This window comes from Chrysemys picta, chromosome 1 (assembly GCF_011386835.1).
Source record: "Chrysemys picta bellii isolate R12L10 chromosome 1, ASM1138683v2, whole genome shotgun sequence".
NCBI classification, from domain to species: domain Eukaryota; kingdom Metazoa; phylum Chordata; order Testudines; family Emydidae; genus Chrysemys; species Chrysemys picta.
The window spans coordinates 229,111,868-229,134,051 of NC_088791.1; the positions used below are offsets into that span (position 1 = coordinate 229,111,868).

Below are 22,184 nucleotides of genomic sequence, written 5' to 3' on the forward strand. Positions count from 1 at the left end.
ACTGCTCCCATGGCTACGAGGCAGGAGTGACCTTCAATCCAGCGTTTGTGTTTGGGAAACTTATTTGGCTGATTTGATTGTACCCTCGCAGCTGGTGTTCACGCGCTCAAGAGATGGGTTTGTTATCTTATGTGCATGTATACTGCCTGGCTTTTCTATGCGCAAGATTTGTACCAATGAGAAGCGTTGTAAGCAGGGAAGTGTAAAGAATAAAAGCCCCAGGAAAAGTTCCTGGAGGTAGAGGGGCTTTTCGGCTACCACAGACCTGGTGTTCTGTTTCCTTTCCTGCGTCGTCACCACACTCCTCCTATTGCTACTTCATCTCTATATTCTGTTTTTTCCATTTTGCGGGCCTGGTTTTCTCTCCCCCCCCTTTCCACCTTCTCTGTTTCATAACGTTTTCAATCCACGTTCCTTCTCTTTCTCGGTTTCTCTCTCTGCCACACTATTCAGTCTTCTCTGGTCCCCCTTTTCCCAGACAGGATCCCATTTGTCCCCCTTTCTCTGTCACAGTATGGTGCAGATACTAAAGCAGACACTGGGTCAACAGCCACCTACAGATGATGGTCAAGCATCTGAACTGGCTGTACTGAGTCAAAGTCAGAATGAGTCAATCCATAGAAGAGATCCAGCTAAGGCAGCAACATTGCTAATTTCCCAACACTGGCAGAGATTGAACTACATGGGTACTTCTAGCGGTAAGGTACAGTAGTTCAGTCCCCATGCTTATTCAGTCCTTAATCTACTGAGACAGTCAGTATGTATGCTAATTAGTGCCGACTGTATTCACAATCTATGTGCAATGGATATCAGTCCACTAGCTGTACTGTGACCACTGAAATCTCTTCACCTAAGCCACTAAAGAGCCATCAGATTGGAAGCTTTTATTATATTGACTATGAAGTGAAAGGGTCTATATTTCATTACTAATTCTCTGAGCCATCCAGTCCCCTAAAACCTAGGTTCTTATATATATAGAAACAAACATTACAATTCATTATTTTGTTTTTACTCACAGTCTAAACACACACACACACACATATACACGGAGTAGCTTAAAGTAAAATCCATGTCATAATCAATTTTTGTCCTTTTATTTCATGCAGGCACTGGCTTGTTACTGTAAGGTTGATTTTACCAGTAACTGCTGAACTGTTAGCATTCATTTTCATAAAAAGGAAAAAATAGTACTGAAGCATTCTCCTGGAGGAAAAATATAAATATTCATGGAACTACCAAACAGACAGAAAAATGAGAAAAATAAAAGGAAAAAGCAAGTCAAATTTTGATCCTATTAACCTTTTCAGTTTCCACCATTCATATTTACTTATATTGTCATGCTTTCCTGTACTTTTAAAAGTTTACTGTTTCCCTTGAATTTCATCCAGTTACTTGAATAGGTTAGCAGTAGGCTAACTGGTGCTGAAAACATACAACCAGACCTAAATTCCCAGTCTTATCTTCCCTCTAAACCAAGTTCAGACCATTAAGATATAGACAGAAATACATTTTTGACAAATTACAGAACAAAAGAAGTGAAGCTCAAACCCAGTTCCAATAAATTATATAGGATACAGATGACTTAAAATATCAGTCTGAAGTAAGAAAGTATGAAGTACCTAATCACTGGGGGAACAAAAATCAGTCAGAACAACCAAGCATTTCCCAGGGAGCAAAATTTCTAGTGTACATGCATGCATACCACCAGTTATTTCAAATGAAATGTAAATTCTACAAGTTTCAAATCGCAGTTTCTCTGGAATGCTCCCTTTGGGAGAAAGAGCAAAAATTTTCCTCTCACACCTGCAGCTGAAAAAACTAAGCCAGGAATCAGCAACCTTTGGCACGCGGCCTGCCAGGGTAAGCCCCCTGGCGGGCCGGGCCAGGCCAGTTTGTTTACCTGCCGCATCCACAGGTTCAGCTGATCACGGATCTCACTGGCCACAGTTCGCCGCTCCAGGACAATGGGAGCTGCGGGAAGCAGCAGCCAGCACATCCTTCGGCCCGCGCCGCTTCCCGTAGCCCCCATTAGCCTGGGACAGCGAACGTGGGAGCCGCGATCAGCCGAACCTGTGGACACAGCAGGTAAACAAACCGGCCCGGCCCACCGGGGGCTTACCCTGGCGGGCCGCGGGCCGAAGGTTGCCGATCCCTGAGCTAAGCATTAGGTTCTGTAAGGCAGTGTTTTCTCAACAACTGGTCTGTGGACCAGTCCCTGAGATCTCCATGACACAGTTTAGGAAGCCAGCAAGCCGCTCACTGATATCAAAAAGGTTGAGAAACACTGCTCTTAGGGCATGTCTACACTTTTAACTTGGTGGGGGCATGGGATATCCATGTTAAATGATCTGCAACAACTGTTGTGTGATCAGTTCATACACACTGCATTGTTATCTTGTGATCAAGTTAATGTTGCTTCATATCTTTGTGGCCACACAAAACAGCGCTGGTTTGTGTTGAGCACTCAGCATTCTGAGCAGACATCCCATAGTGCATTGTTCCACTGCTGGGATTCAGGCCTTCTGGAATTTTTCCTGATCCACATTCTGGGATTTATACTAGAAGGCAACGTAATTCTCAGATTGGGGGTCAGACAGAATAATTCCCATGATTCCCTATGGGGGGCATGAGCTCCCTCAAGGCCCCTCCAGACCCCACTTCCAGTCCTTTATAACATCTTTCTCCCTGCCCAGCAGATGCCCCAGGGGCATTCTTTGATCAAACAAACAAAAAAAAGTCCTCCCCCTTTTCCTTCCCTTATGAGAGAAGGCAGTCTGTGGGAAAACAAAAAGAAGCAAGGGTGACCTGAATATCAGGCAATCCTCCGGGGTCAGACCTGTGGGCTTAGTCTAAAATGGGGTCTACATCCAACCCCCTCGCTTGCAACATACTGTTTGAGGCTGGGTCATGCAGCTTTGGAAATGGTGAGGCCTTCCTCTGTCTGACTCTCAGCAGGCCTACCTCTACTACCTGAGACAGGGCAGTCTCCTTCATGTGGCAGCTTTTCCCTTTTAAGCTCCCCCACCCCAGGCAGAACGAGCCTTGCAGGTGCACCTCATTAGTGTTGAACAGGCCCAGAGGAGCTGGTTAGTCTCCTCTCCACCAGGGTAAGAGCATGTCCCTTCTCACACCCCATAATCCTTTTAGCTTCTGTGATCCAGTGCCATTTTCAAAGTTCTGTCTGGCAGCACGAGGGAAAGCATTGGCAATCACTGCAATCCTCATGGTCATGAATATAAACACAGTGTGGATAGAATATCTAAAGATATGTAACAACTAGAGAACTAGGGTGATAACCCTGAGGAGGTTGAGGGGGCTTTAAACAGATAGGTGTTAGGCTTGTAAAGATGTGTTTAGTGTTTGGACTCTATAAAATGCTTGTAAGTTGCTGCATGCATTACTCCTACTTGCAATGCCTGTATGTCATGCAATAAAGGTAATATGTAATGTTTTCTTTATAACTGAAAAAATGCCTGTTGTGAACTTGTTAACCCAGGCAGGAGGAGTGGTTCCCCAGCCCACCAAGAAAGACTAAGAAACTAAGTGGGACATTGTGAAACATCATGATACAAAATGGGTTAACAGCCCGCTGGTACCTATATCTGATCAGGATGGCCCCAGAGTAATAGAGGGCACAAAGATACAGAGATGGATTATCCAGGCAGACAGTAAAGCAGTGTGGGATATCTTCAGGAGGACTTCACAGCTGTGCAGCACTTGCTATGGGATGCAAAAGCATCCGCATCTACTTCACTGCACCTATTCATTCCACATTTAAATAAACCAGCTTCCAAAGTTAGTTTGATAAGTTAAAGAGCAAGAGGCCTTGCAATAAAACATTTTGCATGTGTGAACACAAGGCACTTTCATATGGAACATCTCAAAATGACCCACAACAGATGTGAAATGTAGACAAGCACTTAGTGTGTGGATCCTTTGAGAGCTGTGTGGGTTTTGCAGGATCTGTTGGAAATACAGACCATCCACACAGAGACCTGAGCTTCCACCTTGCTTCCAGGTTCCCTACTTGCAGTAAGCTGTGCAAGTTCCCTCGGGTTCACCTTTCTTGCAGGTTTCACAGCAGTTTCTCTAGTCATTGCTGCTTGATACAACTATCCACTATATTGATACCCAACGACCCATCTCAGAGGTTGAGGGCCACTGTGCAGAAGAGGAACTTGCACAGCTTACTGCAGAAACTTGTACTGATTTGCTGCAGTTATTTGGAGGAAGGGATGGAACCTGTTAGACAGCTGCGAGCTTCCAAACCCTGACTCTATTTCACTACCTCTTCCCTGGATTGGCTGGAAAGGCTTTCACAGAGTGGGGGGGGGAGGGGAGGAGCATGCCCTAAAGCAGCTCTTTCTCCTATTGCTCCTCTCTCCTGGATTTTTATTCACCTCCATTCACGATAATTATTGGTCACCTAATATGTAGACGCGATTTTAAAAAGGTAGTGGTATACTTATATGAATTTTGCTAAGGACAGCTAGATGAGCAGTTTAAATTGTAAATCTGAGACAGTGTAGGGTAGAAAATTGAAAGACATGGATAAGAGTTATCCTGAGTTTTGCCCATTTATAGAAAGTAAATATCTTTGGCTGAGTTCTTAGATTACAAAATATATATTTAAATAAAAATAATAAAAAAAACCACAGTCTGGTTTGATAAAAACATAGTCTTTTATCAATAAACTAGCTGCTAGAAGCATCAATTGGAGTAGATTTTTAAAATGTACTACAGGTTGAACCTCTCTAATCTAGCACTCCCTAGTCCGGCAACATCCGTGGTCTGGCATAGGCGCCAACTCCATGGGTGCTCTGGAGGTGGAGCACCCACGGTGAAAAATTAGTGGGTGCGAAGCATCCACTGGTGCCACACTGGAGGCTGGGACCTGGAACTGGCATTGGATCCCCTGGTGGGGGGCCAGCAGCAGGACCCCCAGGTGGGGGTGCTGCAACACCCCCCGCACCTTTACTTCCCATGCCTATGGAGACCTGCTGGGAGGGCCGGCTCCAGGCACCAGCTTACCAAGCAGGTGCTTGGGGCGGCCACTTCGGAGAGGGGCGGCACGTCCAGCTGTTCGGCAGCAATTCGGCGGATGGTCCCTCATTCCTGCTCGGAGCGAAGGACATCCCGCCGAATTGCCACCGCAGATTGCGGCTCTTTTTTTTGGCTGCTTGGGGCGGCCAAAACCCTGGAGCCGGCCCTGCCTGCTGGCACTCTACATTGACCTCCAGTGGTTAGGCAAATTCTCTGGTTTGGCACCGGTCAGGTCCTGAGGGTGCCGGACTAGAGAGGTTCAACCTGTACAGAGATTGACCCCTCGTACTTGGGTGAAATTTTGCACCGCTGATGATTGTGTACCAGGAAGCAATAAAAGATAAATAATTATGAGGAATTAGCTATTTCCTGTCTGACTCCAGACTCCATAATAATACAAGTCTCCCTTATGCTTTTCATAGTGTGAGCTACTGCTTTCGTTTTATAATTATTAACAATGCTGCAGATTAATGCAAAGGATTTTCAAAATGAATTAGACTCTGTGTGGGACATTCTTGGAAATCTGGTTACATATGCCTATTTTGTAAGTTTGAAAAGAAGTCAGCCTATCTTTTCAGAGTTCTTAACAGCCTTACAAAATATCATTTAAAAATCAGAATGAGGATTTAATATATTTTTAGGTATATTGTACATTTGTCATCATTTAATATCTCACATATTTAAATCTTGGAATATATTAGTTTGTGGCATTATAGTTCTCTCTAACTCAGTGAACAGTGACAATGAATCAGAAATAATTCCCAAATTGGCACTCTACCAAATTCATGCTTAAATTTTTAAACTTTTCCCCTCATTTTAGGGAGAAAGATGCATTCTAAACTGTTGGGAAAAGTTAATAGTTTAAAACAACCAGTTGCAATGGATTTTTTCTTACTTTTTAAATATATACATAAAATACAATTGTTTCTTAGCATTGTGAAACATGTAGAGAATGATCCTGCACTGTGAGGGTGATGGACTCCATAGGGAACAGAATTCAAATTGAAACCCATTTTCCACTTTTAAAGACTAGGGGACAATTTCTAATACCTTTGTTCAAATTGGTACTCCCTTACTCAGGTATTAAGATGCTACTTGGGATGAGTACCTTATTTTCAAGACTGGACCCTAATGAATTTCTACAAGACTAGCCTAGTAAGTCCAAGCATTATTTGCAGTAGAGATAAGTCAAAAACTAAAATGCTGACATCTTTAGAGATCTTCTATTTGAGTCACATTCTGGTAGTACCTCTACATCTCAGCCATCCAATTCTAGCTGCCTCCCATCTTATCTTGTCTAGGTTTTTTATATGGTTGACTAGGCTTTGTGGGATCTGAAACATGAGTTCCCTAGTAGTGGAGTCTACCAGACTGGATTAACATTTTCTGCCCCCAAGTCTTAATTAAAGTGTGGCACCCCCAGATATTGTTAAATCTTTATTTACGGATATCACATAATTTCCCTTTAGATGGCATCCAATTTCAGTATCCCACAAACTGAGAAACATCTGTGATAATTAGTAAAATATTAGGGTTTTATTTATACTCGATACCCCAAATCTAATGATTCTCAAAGTAATCAGATGGCAGTGGACATAGCACAATAGACATTGGCCTTTAGGGAATAGTATACAATACTTGATCAAAGATAGCTCATGAGGCAATGACTATTTGCAAAGAGAACTGTGTAATACATATTCTGTTTCTTAACCTACTCCTCAAGCCTTTGGCCATGGAATCAAATTCCAGAAATGCAGTATAGGAAACAAAGCATGTAATGATTAATTAAATCCAAATAGTTCTGCTTCTTTGGTGCAACTTAATTCTCTACAGAATTGCACAATTTTTGCTATCAGAAAACAGACCAAAATCAAACAAACAAAACCCTAAATTGGAAACAATCAACAAAGGCTAGAATAATTCCTGTGAGTAGCTCTTCCTCTCCTCACCACCACAAAAGAAAATTTTAATTCGAAAGCCTCTCAGTTCAATTATTTGCAAATGCAATCCTGGAAGTTCCTTACTTTAAAGCAAAGCTGTTCGGGAGACAGTTATTCTCCCATTCTTGATAAGCCTCACTGAGGTCAGTCAGTTTTACTTTCCTCACGTCAGTGTAGTCTCTTCAATCAAACCCCAGGAATATCACTGAGATGAAAGTGGGATAAAATCAAACACAAACTTGAAAAGGACCAAAACCCTGTATTACTCCCATTCAACTTTCTGTAACTAATTAACAGATTCATTCGGATCCTGAACAGCTGTCAATGCCCATTTTGTACTCATTATACACATCTATATCCATGCCCTTTTTAGTCACTGGTTGCACATATTTCCACAAGAAAGTTTAGTCACAAATATTTGAGGAATGGCTAATTCAGCCATCCAATTAGAGAGCAAAAAAAAAATAAAAATCAAGTGAGTTAGTTGACCACTCACAAAATGTCAAAGAACGAATAATGAGCTGTCAAAATGAACCGTCTGCAAACAACCTAAAGGCTGAAAACCAATCATCCAAACTATCTGGCTAATACTTATCAATAATGGCTGCATTCACAGGAAGCCAGATTGGTTTGCAAACAAACAGAAAAATTACCTAAATTCAGCAGCTCATTATTTTCAGTGAAAAATTCAACCAGCTCTACTAATCACACTAAATAATAGGCAACCAGTCTGCAGCTTTTCCTCCCTAACCCCAGCCTTACAGAAGCTCTGAGGGAATTGTGGTCTACAGGTAGACAAGGAGTAAGTCTCAATGACTCCTCCCCATGGTGTTTCCCTTCAACCCTGAAGAGAATCCCAATGCAAATTAATGCTGACCTAATTACTAATTTATGCTGGTTCTCCAATCACATTGGGTAACACCATCCTAGTGGGATTCAGCAGCAGCACTGGCTACAGCACCATGAAAACAGATCTTGTGATAGGGTCAGGATAGATAAAAAGACAGACAGATGTCATGGAAGTCCAGAGGTCCGAAAAGCAGAACACAGGTAAATGCCCCCTGTACAGATAATCAAAGCCACTATCACTCTCAAGAGACCACATGTATTGCAAACCAAACTCTGTCATTTCTTCAGGAATGGGGATGAAAGTTTGCTTTCCTTGTATTAGACCAATGCAGTAAAAACTCCATGTGTAGAAACTGCTGGAGTGTCTGTCCTCTCTATGGATTTTTTTTTCTGCATATGGGATAGTCTCAAAGAAAATAAAGCATGAGCTGATGGCATTTGGATGAGCCAAATCGCTCATTTTTGTAGTCCTTGCTCAGAACACCATTAGAATTATTTCAGTGCTAAGACTTTACTTTGGTTTGTGGCTAAAGCAAGGTGGGAGAAGTGATTATGTACAATTGAAATGCAAGATAAATAATAATCGATGCTGCAGTAAAATGAATCCCTTTGTCAAGATCATCTCAGTCCTGATTTGAAATATGCAGTGATTTGAAACAAAAGGAGAAAAACTTCTGAGGATTAATTACCAGAGAACCAGAATCACTTTTTAAGAGAATAGAAGTATAATATCCTTAGACCATAACAGATTCCACTGGATGTTAGCATTATAACCCTACAATCAAAGAAGAAACACATACTTGGTAAAGTTCTTTTTCTATTCTGATCTATCTCTTTGCCTGAACAGTAGCCTACAGGATCTAAAGGTTTTCTGCTTCATATGCCCATATTATGACTTGCTAAGGCCAGATCTACAGACTTGTGCCAGCATACCTATGTCAGTCAGGGGTTGAAAAGGTGTGATCTCTAGCCACCTTAGCTGTGCTGACTGGAGCCCCTAGTGTAGATGCAGATATCCCAGCAAAACTGCCAGTATAGAATATTGGCATAGCTATATTAGTGAGGTGCAGAGCCGGCTCCAGGCACCAGCTTAGGGCGGCCAAGGGGAAGGGGCGGCACATCGGGCTCTTCGGCGGCGGGTCCCTGGACCTGCCACCGAATTGCCCCCGAAGAAGAAAGCGGTGCGGCTGAGCTGCTGCCGATCGCGATCGCGGCTTTATTATTTTTTTCCCCGCTTGGGGTGGCAAAAACCCTGGAGCCGGCCCTGGTGAGGTGCTATTAATGTAGACCTGGTCTAAGCATACCAAGTAACTACAGAAACTGCAGAATCGCCACCTGCTATTAGGAGTGAAAGACAAGTCCACAATATTGCACAAACTGCCTGCAGTACTACATTAGCAACTGTAATATGGCTTTACGTGATGCCTGATAAGTAAAAGATGTGGCAGCAGAAGTGCATTTCCCCAAGCATTACAGGAGAAGAAAGTTGAGAACGAGAAAAGGAATGAATAAAAAAGAGCAAGTCTTGGAGGACAAGAGACAGGGGAGGGGAAGGGGCAGACAGAAGGGAGATCTTTGATTTCAGTTAGGGTGGGAGAAGGGAGGAAGGAGGAGGAGAGATTCAGATGGACGTTTTCAGTTTTACCTCTGAAAAAAATAAGTCAAGGTCTAAGGGACAGAATGTAAAGGAAGGATCCTGGCTAAAAGGTTTCTTTGGTGAAATGTACCTAACATAAAGATAAACAAACTAGGGAAATGCAACCTAGATGGAGCTACTATAAAGTGGGTTCAAAAACTGGTTGGAAAACTGTTCCCAGAAAGTAATCATCAGTGGTTCACAGTTATGCTGTAAGGGCATAACAAGTGGAGTCCCGCAGGGATCAGTTCTGGGTCTGGTTCTGTTCAATATCTTCATCAATGGTTTAGATAATGGCATAGAGAGTACACTTATAAAGTTTGCAGATGATACCAAGCTGGGAGAGGTTGCAAGTACTTTGGAGGATAGGATTAAAATTCAAAAGGATCTGGACAAACTGGAGAAATGGTCTGAAGTAAATAGGATGAAATTCAATAACAATGCAAAGTACTCCATTTAGGAAGGAACAATCAGTTGCACACATACAAAATGGGAAATGACTGCCTAGGAAGGAGTACTGTGGAAAGGGATCTGGGGGTCATAGTGGACCACAAGCTAAATATGAGTCAACAGTATAATGATGTTGCAAAAAACGCGAACATCCTTCTGGGATGTATTAGCAGGAGACTTGTAAGCAAGATACGAAAAGTAAGTCTTCCACTCTACTCCGCACTGATTAGGCCTCAACTGGAGTATTGTGTCCAGTTCTGGGTGCCACATTTCAGGAAGGATGTGGAGAAATTGGAGAGAGTCCAGGGAAGAGCAACAAAAATGATTAAAAGTCTAGAAAACATGACTTATGGGGGAAGACTGAAAAATATTGGGTTTGTTTAGTCTGGAAAAGAGAACACTGAGAGGAGACACGATAACAGTTTTCAAATATATAAAAGGTTGTTATAAGGAGGAGGAAGAACAAATATTTTTCTTAACCTCCGAGGATAGGACAAGAAGCAATGCTCTTAAATTGAAGCAAGGGAAGTTTAGTTTGGACATTAAGAAAAACTTCCTAACTGTCAGGGTGGTTAAGCACTGGCATAAATTGCATAGGGAGGTTGTGGAGATTTTGGAGATTTTTAAGAGCAGGTTAGACAAAAACCTGTCAGGGATAGTCCAGATAATACTTAGTCCTCCTACAAGTGCAGGGGACTGGACTAGATGACCTCTCGAGGTCCCTTCCAGTTATATAATTCTATGAAGAGAAGAATTGCTGCGGGTTAGGAAGCTAGGGGTTATGAATTGAATAGGGAGGAGAAGCGGGAAAAAAAGGGAAATAGAGGAGGTGGGGGAAGAAAGACTTAGATCAGGGATCAGCAATCTTTGACACATGGCTTGCCAGGGGAAGCCCCCTGACTGGCAGGGCGGTTTGTTTACCTGCCACGTCCGCGGGTTCGGCTGATTGCTGATCCCACTGGTCCCGATTTGCCGCTCCAGGCCAATGGGGGCTGCGGGAAGCGGCGCAGGCTGAGGGATGTGCTGGCTGCTGCTTCTTGCAGCCCCCATTGGCCTGGAGCGGCAAACCATTGCCAGTGGGAGCCGTGATCGGCTGAACCTGCGGACACAGCAGGTAAACAAACTGGCCCGGTCCGCGAGGGTGCTTACCCTGGAGAGCCGCATGTGAGAGGTTGCTGATCCCTGACTTAGACGCTAATCCTTTAAATATTTATGCACATGCTTAACTTTACTCACGTAAGCCCCGTTGAGTTAAATGGAACTACTTACAAGGGTAAAGTTATACACATGTGTATTTGCAAAATCAGGGCCTGTACATGTAGCGGAAAGGCAAATATTATTTTCCTGTTTTGTTGTACATAGAAAGTATTTTTGTAACCTCATTTAGGTCCTGTTCCAGCAAAGTACTTAAACATGTGCCCAAAGTTAACCACTCATGTAGTCCCATTGACTTAGTGTGCTTCAAGTTAGACACAGGCTAAATATACTTTGCTGCAATGAGGAGTATAGAGTAACTTATTTGCTCTATTTATCATTCCCTTGAGAAATAATGTTTAATTTATATTGTTTCTTTATGCTTTTCAAACAATTCTAGTCATCTCCCTTTTCTCTCTTTAAAATAAGTACTAGGCTGTGAATCTCTTTCCCTGAAATATTTAGAAAACATTACTGTAAAATCTGAATGGACAATTGGGTATATTTATGCTAAAACTCTTTAAAATGTGTTATAATTGTGCTTACACTCCTGTAGTTAATCTCCTGGTAATTTTAATGTAACTTTAGAAATAGTTTTAGCAAATTCAAAATAGGTTAGAGATATATACCTTGGGAGCTCACAAGTATGCAACAATGTGCAAAATCTGCCTCTTGCATTATATTTTATCCAACATATATTTCCAGATCCTCCTCCTCTTTTCTGGAAAAGTTGTTTTCCTTTAGTCAAAAGGCAGATTGCACACATCCCTCACTGAAGTTCATATCCCTCCACCTATGGACTCTGGGGGGAGGGGGTTCTAAATAGTGGGAGAGGACAAGAGGGGGGAAAAACCCAATTCATGTTACCTTCTACATGCATGAGATTTAAACTAACCAAGCAAGCAGGAGTCTGAAAGTCACTCCTGAGCTAAAGAAACTCCCAGCTAAGAAAAAAATATTCTATGTCCATAGGCATCTAAGGTTTCACATTTTGTTACCCTAATTTTCAGACTGTAGTCCCAATCTTGCAAATAAATTAAATGAATGAAAATAAAGCTGAATCTAATTTTAGAGACTGTCACAGAAAAATCCTGTAACTTTTTGAAGAACAGGTGGTTCACAATACCCGATGAAAGAACCCAAGTAAAGAGAAGGATGCTATGTGTATCCAGATCCCAAGATTTTGTTGTATGACAATTTTGATAATGTTTCTAGAAACACCAGCCATTACTGCCATTTTAAGTGATTGAACTGACCTCTTTTGGCCACAAATGTCTGGTAATAAACAAGTGACAGGCCTACAAACCTGACGTGCTTCCTGGGATCTGTCATAATACAGAGAACTGCCCTGTCAAAATACAGAAGGCAGAACACAAACCCCTTCATCAAGGATTTTATGGGTTTGGAGGTTGGCTGAAACGTCATATTTGATCTTTGATAGCATAGTTTTATTTCTGGCAAGTGATAGTAAGAAAATAAACAGACCAGATATTTTCAATTAATCAGAACCAATATTTAAAGCTAATTTAATATTTATGCTTTTGGAATAACTAAAATAGGGTTCAGATTGGTTCCCTCAGTTTGGCTTTAAATAAGCATTGTGCATCCAATGTAACAACTGATCCTTTTGAGATGATGGCTTCTAAAGTATGTCTATATAAAGGGAAAAAAGGGTAAGCAATGGAGATTTATCTATAAGGCCCAATGTAATCAATCAATCACTAAAGCATATGCTTATTTTTAACTTCCTCAGTTTCCCAGTTGAGGTTTATCAGAAATCCCTTAAAATTGAAAAAAAAAAATGGGGATACAACACAGGTCTAGGAACTGTGAGGATAGGCACCACATCAATTTCAACTTAAGATACTAATAGGGAGTGACTATGCTAATACAACATACAGTATTAAGATGGAAGTGATTATGCTAATATCTTGTTATGCCTCTGAGCATCACTAATGAGAACCAGATGTTTCCACAAGCCTGAGCAATCTTATAGTGAGCTAGGTGTTGATGCAGTTAATAAAAGTGCTGTGCCTTCTCTCCTGACAACCCAACCTTGTGAATGCTTAATCAACATTAAAGCATCAATGAGTTTGTTAATTTCACATTTCTTTGAGACTGAAATTCAAGCCTGTTGCTGCAGAGTGCCTAACAGATTGTGTGCTTACCATGGCCCTGATCACTTTTGCTTGAATGGGATACAACATACCCCTTTTCTCTCTCTGTCTCTGTTGTGGCTTTGCAAATTGCAAGGTCTTTAAGGAAGTGATTGTGTCATATATGACTAAAGCCTAGCAAATTTGGGGCTCTGCCAAACAACTAATAATAAAAGCTGCCGAACTCTGCTCAACTGGTGCCATTAGAACAGCTAATACAGCCTTAGTGACCAGCCATTTCCAGATATATTTGTTCACTCATCTGGTTCCTCAGCACCTGGCTGGTGCATAGGCTGTTCCACAGGGACTTAAACGGCAGTAATAGCATGTGGCTTGTAGGAATAGGGGAAGGAGCAGTGAATGAGTAACCTAGAACAGTCAATAGTACTGATACAAATTCGATGCAAACTCCCCATTTCCACACTGCTACTTGTAGCTGTGGGGTACATGAGAGAAAAATCTGTTGGCCTTCCCTCCACCAGACAATGAGAAGGGACCACATATTTTATTCTCTCAACTCGTCACATACCCAAGAGCAGGGATGTGCCACTTCCCTTTCACATACCATCACTGCAAGAGGAAAGAAAGCAGGCACATCTTTGCTAACCTCTTAGCCTTCCTACACAAACCATCAGGGAAGGAGGGCATGGGAAAAGATTGGTCAGTTCTCCTTAAATCCAGCTGCTCCTTGCTATCATACTACAGTTTGTGTGCTTACTAGGATGAGGAAAGAGAGGAGTGTAAGTAAATAACAGTTTAAGAGAAGAGAGAGAAAAGAGATTTAAAAGGGACCACTGGGGAAGCAAATAGAGAACACAGAAAACAACAACAAGGAAATGAGAATGCAAGAAGTGGGAAATAAAGAGAGAAAAGGGATGGGAGAATCAGAAACTGTAACTCCAGCAACTAAGGAGTCCACAAGTAGTGTGGCACTGCTGAGCTACCTCCACTTGACCATTTCAGGCAAACAGAGGCAGCTGAGCACCACTTGGTTAGTTACCCAGCAGGATAATCGAAAAGAGCAACTTTAAGGCAGGAATCCAGAAACCATCCAAATAAACCAAACAGGAAAAAAATCAAGAAGTTCCAGCTTTTCTGTGCAAGCTGGTATTCGTATTTTCACCTGCATTTAGGCTTCTCTTGAGCAGAGACCACTGCTTTGCCACTATGTAGCAGTTTTGTAAATAAGCAGGGACAAAAAATGAAACTACCAAACTCATTTGGTCAAAAGCCCTAAATCAAGGTCTGTAGATATACAATTATTCCTCCAATAAGAGAGAAAATGTTGCCTGTTCCACTAAATCAATCTTTAACCTCTCCATCATTTGAAATATTTTCTCCATAACCAGATTTTTTCAAAGTGAAATCATGTCCAGATTCAACTGACACTCAGGCATCCTCCATATTCCCGCACCACATAATATTCACTGAGGAATGTTAAAATGTGTACAGTAAACAGGCCGTAAAACATAAAGCACCTAATCTAGTGCTCTAAATTGGAGCCTCAAGTCATCTCTGCATTAAACCATTTATAGTAATATTCAAGAGTTCATGGCAATCTCTGTGAAGGAAAAACTGCATATGAGCAATTGCAAAGAGATGGTTTTGCTGATGAAATGGGAAGTGTATGGTGTGCACACACATCACAGGACATTTTTATTCTTTCGGTTACTGTAATCTAAATAAAATATCTAGCTTTCAGGAGCCAATGGGACTCTGGTTTTATTAATCTCCCCTTCTAGACATGAATTTAATACTTAGTTCTCATCTGAGTAAGAATCATTCTCCTGGTCAGAAAGGTCGGGTACTGGGAATTGCAAAATGGCAGCCACCTCAGTCAGCTGGCCCAGTTGTTCTCTGAAAACATGGAGATTGGAAAATATCCTGACAATCCCTGTGTTATCGCATACACTCTCCACTAGCCATACATATCTACTGATCAGTGATGAGCTTCTCTGGCACCAGGATGTCCCTACGAGAAGTAAAGTATCAATCACCATTGCTTCATTGGTCTTCTCCACATGCTTGATCCTATAAAAGACTTGATCTGGTTCATGCTGAAACATCTAGTAAAAGTCTTCCAAGGCTTTAACTTCACCAGCTACTCTAATATCAGAGAGTTACTGGTGGATCACAGAATACTTCTTTCAAGGTATATTTGTGTCCAGAAGATGAATGGACCTGCAAGAACTTGGGTCTGTGGTCCAGCAGAAGCTTGTTTTCCATCTTCTTTGCCTGTTGAAATATTTAATAACAGAACTGCTCTCTCACAAACCCCGGGCTGGCAATAAGCACCGCAGCAAAGTTAATGTGCCATTAGATCCCTTGATGACATTCTCATAGAACCCCTCCAAGGCTTTGTCGTACAGGGAGCAGTTGCCCCTCCTCTTCCTGTGAATGTTCATTTCAAGCTTGGCTCGCAGGAGCCTCGTGCTGGGAGTTACCAGGCAGATGTGAACAAGACCTTCCTGCATCACTACTGCCGCCACATCAACAGTGCATGTTGGGTCACAGGCTTGCTCTATCTTCTCTAGATCCACATGTCCCAGTGCTTCTGGCCAAAGTAAACTTGCAGTTGAGTTCTGGCTCAATGGTGTGAAGGCCTCCATATTGATCTATTAATTCTTCTGGATGTTTATCCCTTTGACTTGCAGCTGGCCTGGGAGTCAAAATCAATTGTGTCCACACAGATGGTGGCAGTGGTGTGGAATGCAGTAGCTGCCTGAGTTGCCTGCCTTGCACCTTCCTGACTGTGGAGGCCTGCAGGCTGTCTCCTACCTGCAGAAGGTTGTAGGTGTGCCACATGTCTTCAGGCTGTTCTGGAGTCAGTGTCACCTGACCTGCACTGTCATTCTCAGTATCTTTGCTGAGGAGCTTCATGCTGCCCACTGTTTTAGAGGAGTTGAGTAAGAATGTTCAGGAACTGCTTTGGGGATGCTGGCTCCTTCCTCTCTCTCAGGGAATGGGACACTACTCTGCACTTCACAGCTAGGATGAGTGGCAAATGGAAACCCAAATACACTGCCATAGAGAAAAGTAACTTGCAATTAAATATCAGAAATATTGATAAAGGATTCTATTGTAAGCTCTACCAACTGCATACAAAAAAAAATACAGTAATGTAGTTATTAAAGGTTATCTTTATTAGCTATCTTATCTACAGTATATAATTAAAACATTAGTGCTGGATACCTTTATGTAACCATTGCTATGATAGAGGATCTGATTGGCCAGTAACAACTACAAGAATTATAGTTCAATTAAATGAATACTACTGTGCTATACAGGCTTGAACCAACTCCTGTTGAAGTCTGTAGGAGTCTATATTAAGTTCAAGAGTAGATGGCTTTATACCAGGGGTCAGCAACGTTTGGCACGCGGCTCGCCAGGGTAAGCACCCTAGCGGGCCGGGCCAGTTTATTTACCTGCTGACACGGCAGATTCGGCCGATTGCGGCCCCCACTCGCTGCGGTTCGCCGACCCAGGCCAATGCGGGCAGCGGGAAGCTGCGGCAAGCACATCCCTCACCCGCGCCGCTTCCCGCTGCCCCCATTGACCTGGGACGGCGAACCGCGGCCAGTGGGGGCCGCGATCGGCCGAATCTGCCGTGTCAGCCGAATCTGCTGCCACGTCAGCAGGTAAATAAACTGGCTCGGCCCGCCAGGGTGCTTACCTTGGAGAGCCGTGTGCCAAATGTTGCCGACCCCTGCTTTATACACACACTTTGTACTTGGGGAAAAAACAACTCAGTATAATACAAGTACTAGAAATATCAATTATATTCTGTGAGTGCACAAAAAATGAGTTAAACTAACACCATGCACAGTCAGAATCAATTGTCTCCACACAAATGGTGACAGTGGTGTGAATGCAGTACAATGCACAGGATGCTGAAAAAATTTAATGAGTACAGTAAGTTAAATAGTGTTGTTTAATTTTCAGAAGTGCTGACATTTAAGCTTATTAATTCAACTGGAGTTTTGGCTGCTAAATACCTCTAAAAATTAGGCCCATACTTTGAATCCCACCCCACTACCATTGCTCTTGCCTTAGTTTTGCCACTATGTCATGGCTAATCTAAGAGATGGTACTTTTCTCCTATCACACATAGTTCTCTGCTGGAGTGTTACCGATATGGTCCCCCAGAGGTGTAGGTTTTGGAAACACCCCATTGAGAGGCACAGGGAGGTTCACCTCTCTCAGAGCTATTGTTTCCATTCTGTCTGCAGACCCAAACAGATTTCATTGGCTCAGTTATGTTTTCATGCTTTTCTTTGTAACTATTAGTGCTTGGAACTTAAAGACAAATTAATATGAAAGCTGGATTCTTAAGTAACTCTAGGAGCTGTATCATAGAAACAGTCATATAGTACTTATGCCTTAACCCAGCCCTGCTACAGACTCTAAAAAACACACCGGGAACAGATCTTTGGAGAAAGGTGGTTCCATTTATTTAATAATCATTTTTTTAAAAAAACATACTTGAAAATAAATACAAAACAAGGAGCAATAATACCCTTCTAGATCTGTTAGTGATGCCATCAACTCCAGCAGGAGAAACACAGGACCCCAAACCGTGGCAGATTTAGAAAGGAACAAAACTTTTAGTTTATTTTTCAAGTTTATTCATAAAGTATTTGCAGTGTCCTTAATTACAAATAATTTAAGATTTACACTATGTCAAGTATCAGAGGGGTAGCCGTGTTAGTCTGAATCTGTAAAAAGCAACAGAGGGTCCTGTGGCACCTTTGAGACTAACAGAAGTATTGGGAGCATAAGCTTTCGTGGGTAAGAACCTCACTTCTTGCATCTGAAGAAGTGAGGTTCTTACCCACGAAAGCTTATGCTCCCAATACTTCTGTTATTCTCAAAGGTGCCACAGGACCCTCTGTTACGATTTACACTATGATTGTTTATATTTGAAATAGTTGTTCAGTTCACCCTTACCCTTTAGGACACTGGGAAGTCTAGGTCTTCAGACCTTGATGGTGTCTAGCTGGGCTTTTGGGAGGCAGTATAGAACCAGGTATGGACTCACAGGTGATGCCAGTCACACTCCAGGACTGATACTGATACCAGAGCAGTTCTATATTCAAGAAACAGCTTGGAACATAAAAGCAAGTAGCTTTCAGACCATTGACAGAAGAGCACTTTTGAAGTCCACAGCAGAATCTGTAAGTGGGCTTATTTTAAAAATCACCTATAAAAAGGAATACTTTTGACTGGTGCCCCTTTTGGGGGATGTATAAAGAGGGCCTCAATTTGTCATCTCTCCAAAAAAAGATGTTAAAAAGAAATGAAAATCCTGGTCCTGTCTAGACTAGAATATTCTGATGTCAAGAGAAGTGGAGAAAGGGGGTCCGGGCGAGGGAGGACTAGAAGAGTGAAATCTGACCAACCGAGAAGGGAAGGGATATTTAGTCAGACTGTTTAAAACTCCTCAAATTTATTTGTTTTTGCTATCACCTATTTAAAACCATTAACTAACATTTTGGATAAAGGGCATCTTTGCTAAAGATTTAACATCCCCACCCCTTCAATTGAGTTGTTAGAAATCACAGTAAAAACCACAAGATCCTCAGGAAAAAATTGAGAAAGCCAGACTTGACATGTCTTGCTTTTCTAAAGTTAAAAAACTCAAACAAACAAACAATCAGAAAAAGAAAGCATAAGCCTGTATTTTTAAAAGTCTTTTCAAGGTCATTCTTTTAAGAGAAGAGATCATTTATTTCTGGTCATTGTCCTTAGAAATCTTCTCATCCTTAGGGCTGTATGGGTTAAGAAAAAAAATCTATTTAAAAGAAAGAAGCAAGTCTTCTGGAAAATCTTCAATATTTGCCTCCTAGGGTGGAATACAGAAGCCTATTTTTGCTAAACTCATATGAAATAAGAACAGGAGTACTTGTGGCACCTTAGAGACTAACAAATTTATTAGAGCATAAGCTTTCGTGAGCTACAGCCCACTTCTTCAGATGCATATGAAAGCTTATGCTCTAATAAATGTTAGTCTCTAAGGTGCCACAAGTACTCCTGTTCTTTTTGCGGCTACAGACTAACACAGCTGCTACTCTGAAACCTGTCATCTGAAATAATTCAGTGTCAGTTTTGCTGTAAGACCCACCATTTTTTCCAGAATAAATCAGAGTAAATCCACCAGAAATATTTACCCATTGGATTGTTTTTACACTTGCTAATTTAGCCCGCCTGGTTAAATGAACAAAATCATTCAGAGGGAAAAAACTGTTTACCACACACTTCTTACCTCTTTTAAAGGTAGATCAGCAAAAAATAACTAAGGGCCCGGAGTAGGCTGAGGTGGTTACAGCTTCAACATCCATGTGTAGCTTCACTGATCTTACTGTTCTGAAAGCCTCTTAAGGGGGCAGGCTAAAGAATTATTTCTAGGCTTGCAGACAAAAATCAACTTTCCAAATCATACAGTACAAAGAGCACCAAGTTTTTCCAGTTGAGTTAAGTTTATATTTTTAATAAACTGTGACAGCTGTCTATTGCTCCCAAGATTTACAGCATGATGAGTTGTTTGCTTTCTCACACAGTAAAGGCAGAATTATTGAGACTATACATACAAATAATAAAGGTACACATGTTCCCCTGTGCTGCTTGCAGGGTGGGAGGATAGTTCAGGCATTATGGCCCTAGCCTACACTATAAGAGATCTAGGTTCAATTCTATGGGCTGTAATGGATTTCCTGTGACATTGGGCAAGTCACTTAGCCTCTCTGTGCCTCAGTTCCCCCTTTGTAAAATGGGAATAAAAATGTTTCTCTACCTCACTGGGGTGTACTGAAAATAAAGACATTAAAAATTGTGGAGAACTTTAAGATCTACTGATGAAGAGTACAGTATAAAAAATAGGCATTATTACTAAGGGTGCACAGTCTTGCAAATAACAGACAAATGGTGCTGGTGCTTTCAGAAAGGAAACCACCAATATTACATGTTACCCCTTTCCTCAGTTAAGAACTGACATAAATAGCTGCACAGAGGAAGCCAAGATCTTCACTGGTACTACAAAACCCATAAACAATACTACATATTCTTACCCATCTTCTACTTGCACATTTTCTATTAACATCTATACAGACAGAACAGCACAATAGACACCCCCACACACACACACCCAATAAGCGTCTGTCATTCTGGTGTGCGGATAAGAGACTGATCTTTATTGACCCCAGTCACACAGCATGGTCAGCTTCCATGATTTTATCACAAGTCTTGTGATATTCGCTGTTTTTCTTAAAGTTCAAGTTCCTGGAATTTTGACAATCTAAGCTTTCATTAAGAAATTAAGGTTTCTAGATGAAAAAAAATTGGTAACTGTGACCCAAAGTAAACTCTGGAGGTGCAGCAACCAGAAGGTGAGGAAGAAGAATCCCAGATTTATTTATTTAAATCTCATTTTTCAGACAGACCCATGGCTGTTGGGGGGTGGGGGGGGGGGGGGCACACTGTGGAGACTCATGATTTTTGAATGATTGTGTGAGGTTTGCCTCCATGTCTTGTTAGCTTGGTGGGTCTGTTTACAAGATAGGTAAATACATTTTCCTTGTCTTTCAACGTACTTTGGAAGTAACTCCCAGGTGGGGAAATTACATTTCTTTGTCTGTGGTAGACCTGTTTAACAACTCTACCTAGGCAAGCGTATCTGGTATTGAACATATGCTAGTGACATCCTACGAGGGGAACTCATAACTTTACATATAATGTTGGTGCATACATTTTGCCATGATGTTATTGACCAGCAAGTTGTTAGTTTTGAAATGATACCTCACAAGGCATATTTTATACAAAGTGTATTACAATTGTGTGCAGAGTGTGAATACAGGAGTGCTTAAGGTCACATCCAATCTATTCCTTTCCCTTCTCCTTGGTCTGACTCTTGTCTTCTCTGAATTTGCATCAGACCTCATCCTTCTCAATGCTACCTAGGCAACAACTGAGGCATCACTGAGAACACGGAGAGAGAGTTCCTCTGCTCTCAGTTCCAGTGCCCCGTCCCAACCTGCTGTGCTGACTCTCAGTCTGTTACGCCTTCTCAAATGGGACTCCTCAGCCCACCTGCCATAGGCCCCAAGACCAGCGCTGACCCCCAAAATACCTCCATTACTTAAACATACCCCTCTCCCAAAACTCCACCAAAAAGTTTTGAAGTTTCTGGTTACAGTTTAACTCTCTTAGGAGCATGGAATAGTTATGAAACAGTCAGCACACACATGATATGTACAGTCCAATGCCTTTATGCTCTTTTATATGTAATCATGTAAAGCACAGGAAAGTACAGATCATGCAAAACATCTGAAATAGCAGTGTCCATCATTTTCTAGCTCACCCTTCCCATATGAGTCCTTGGGGAACCATCTAGGATCAGGCAGGATAGCTTGTTGTACACTGTCCGGTCTCTCTCCCTCATGGAGCCCCTTATCCTGCTTCTATGACCTTGCTGTCTCCTGCACCATACTTCTGCTTCCTGTGTGGCCCCAGTTCCTGTGTGTTTTGTGGGGGAAAATCAATGGGTGGGTGACTTTTTCCACAACAGTTTTTTTTTATTTAAACCTCTCCTGGTCACCTGGCCTCTTTTGTTCTACTCCTGGTAAGTTTCCACTGGGCCTACCTTTCCTCCTTTCAAAGAGGTAAACTAGATTGTATTTCCAAGGCTTGAGTTGCTGTTTAGTATAGCCTTTGTGAGGGGTAATTACTATTGTTAACCTTAACTATTTCCCATTGTCCCAGTCTGGTATGTATCTGGCTACAGGACCTGCCAGCAATGGTGGATCCACACTGCAGTTATTCTTAATAAAATTTCGCAATATCAATCAGATTTCATAATTTATACAGACAGCCCCAATTCTTCACACTTGCACAGTCTGGTCACACACAGGAGCTGTGAGGGAA

At 41.8% G+C, this 22,184-nt stretch overlaps 1 pseudogene; it reads right to left on the reverse strand.

Moving 5' to 3' along the window:
* Nucleotides 1-15,025: 15,025 nt before the first annotated feature.
* Nucleotides 15,026-16,148, reverse strand: LOC101934008 (protein pelota homolog; annotated as a pseudogene).
* Between the last annotated feature and the right edge of the window lie 6,036 nt (nucleotides 16,149-22,184).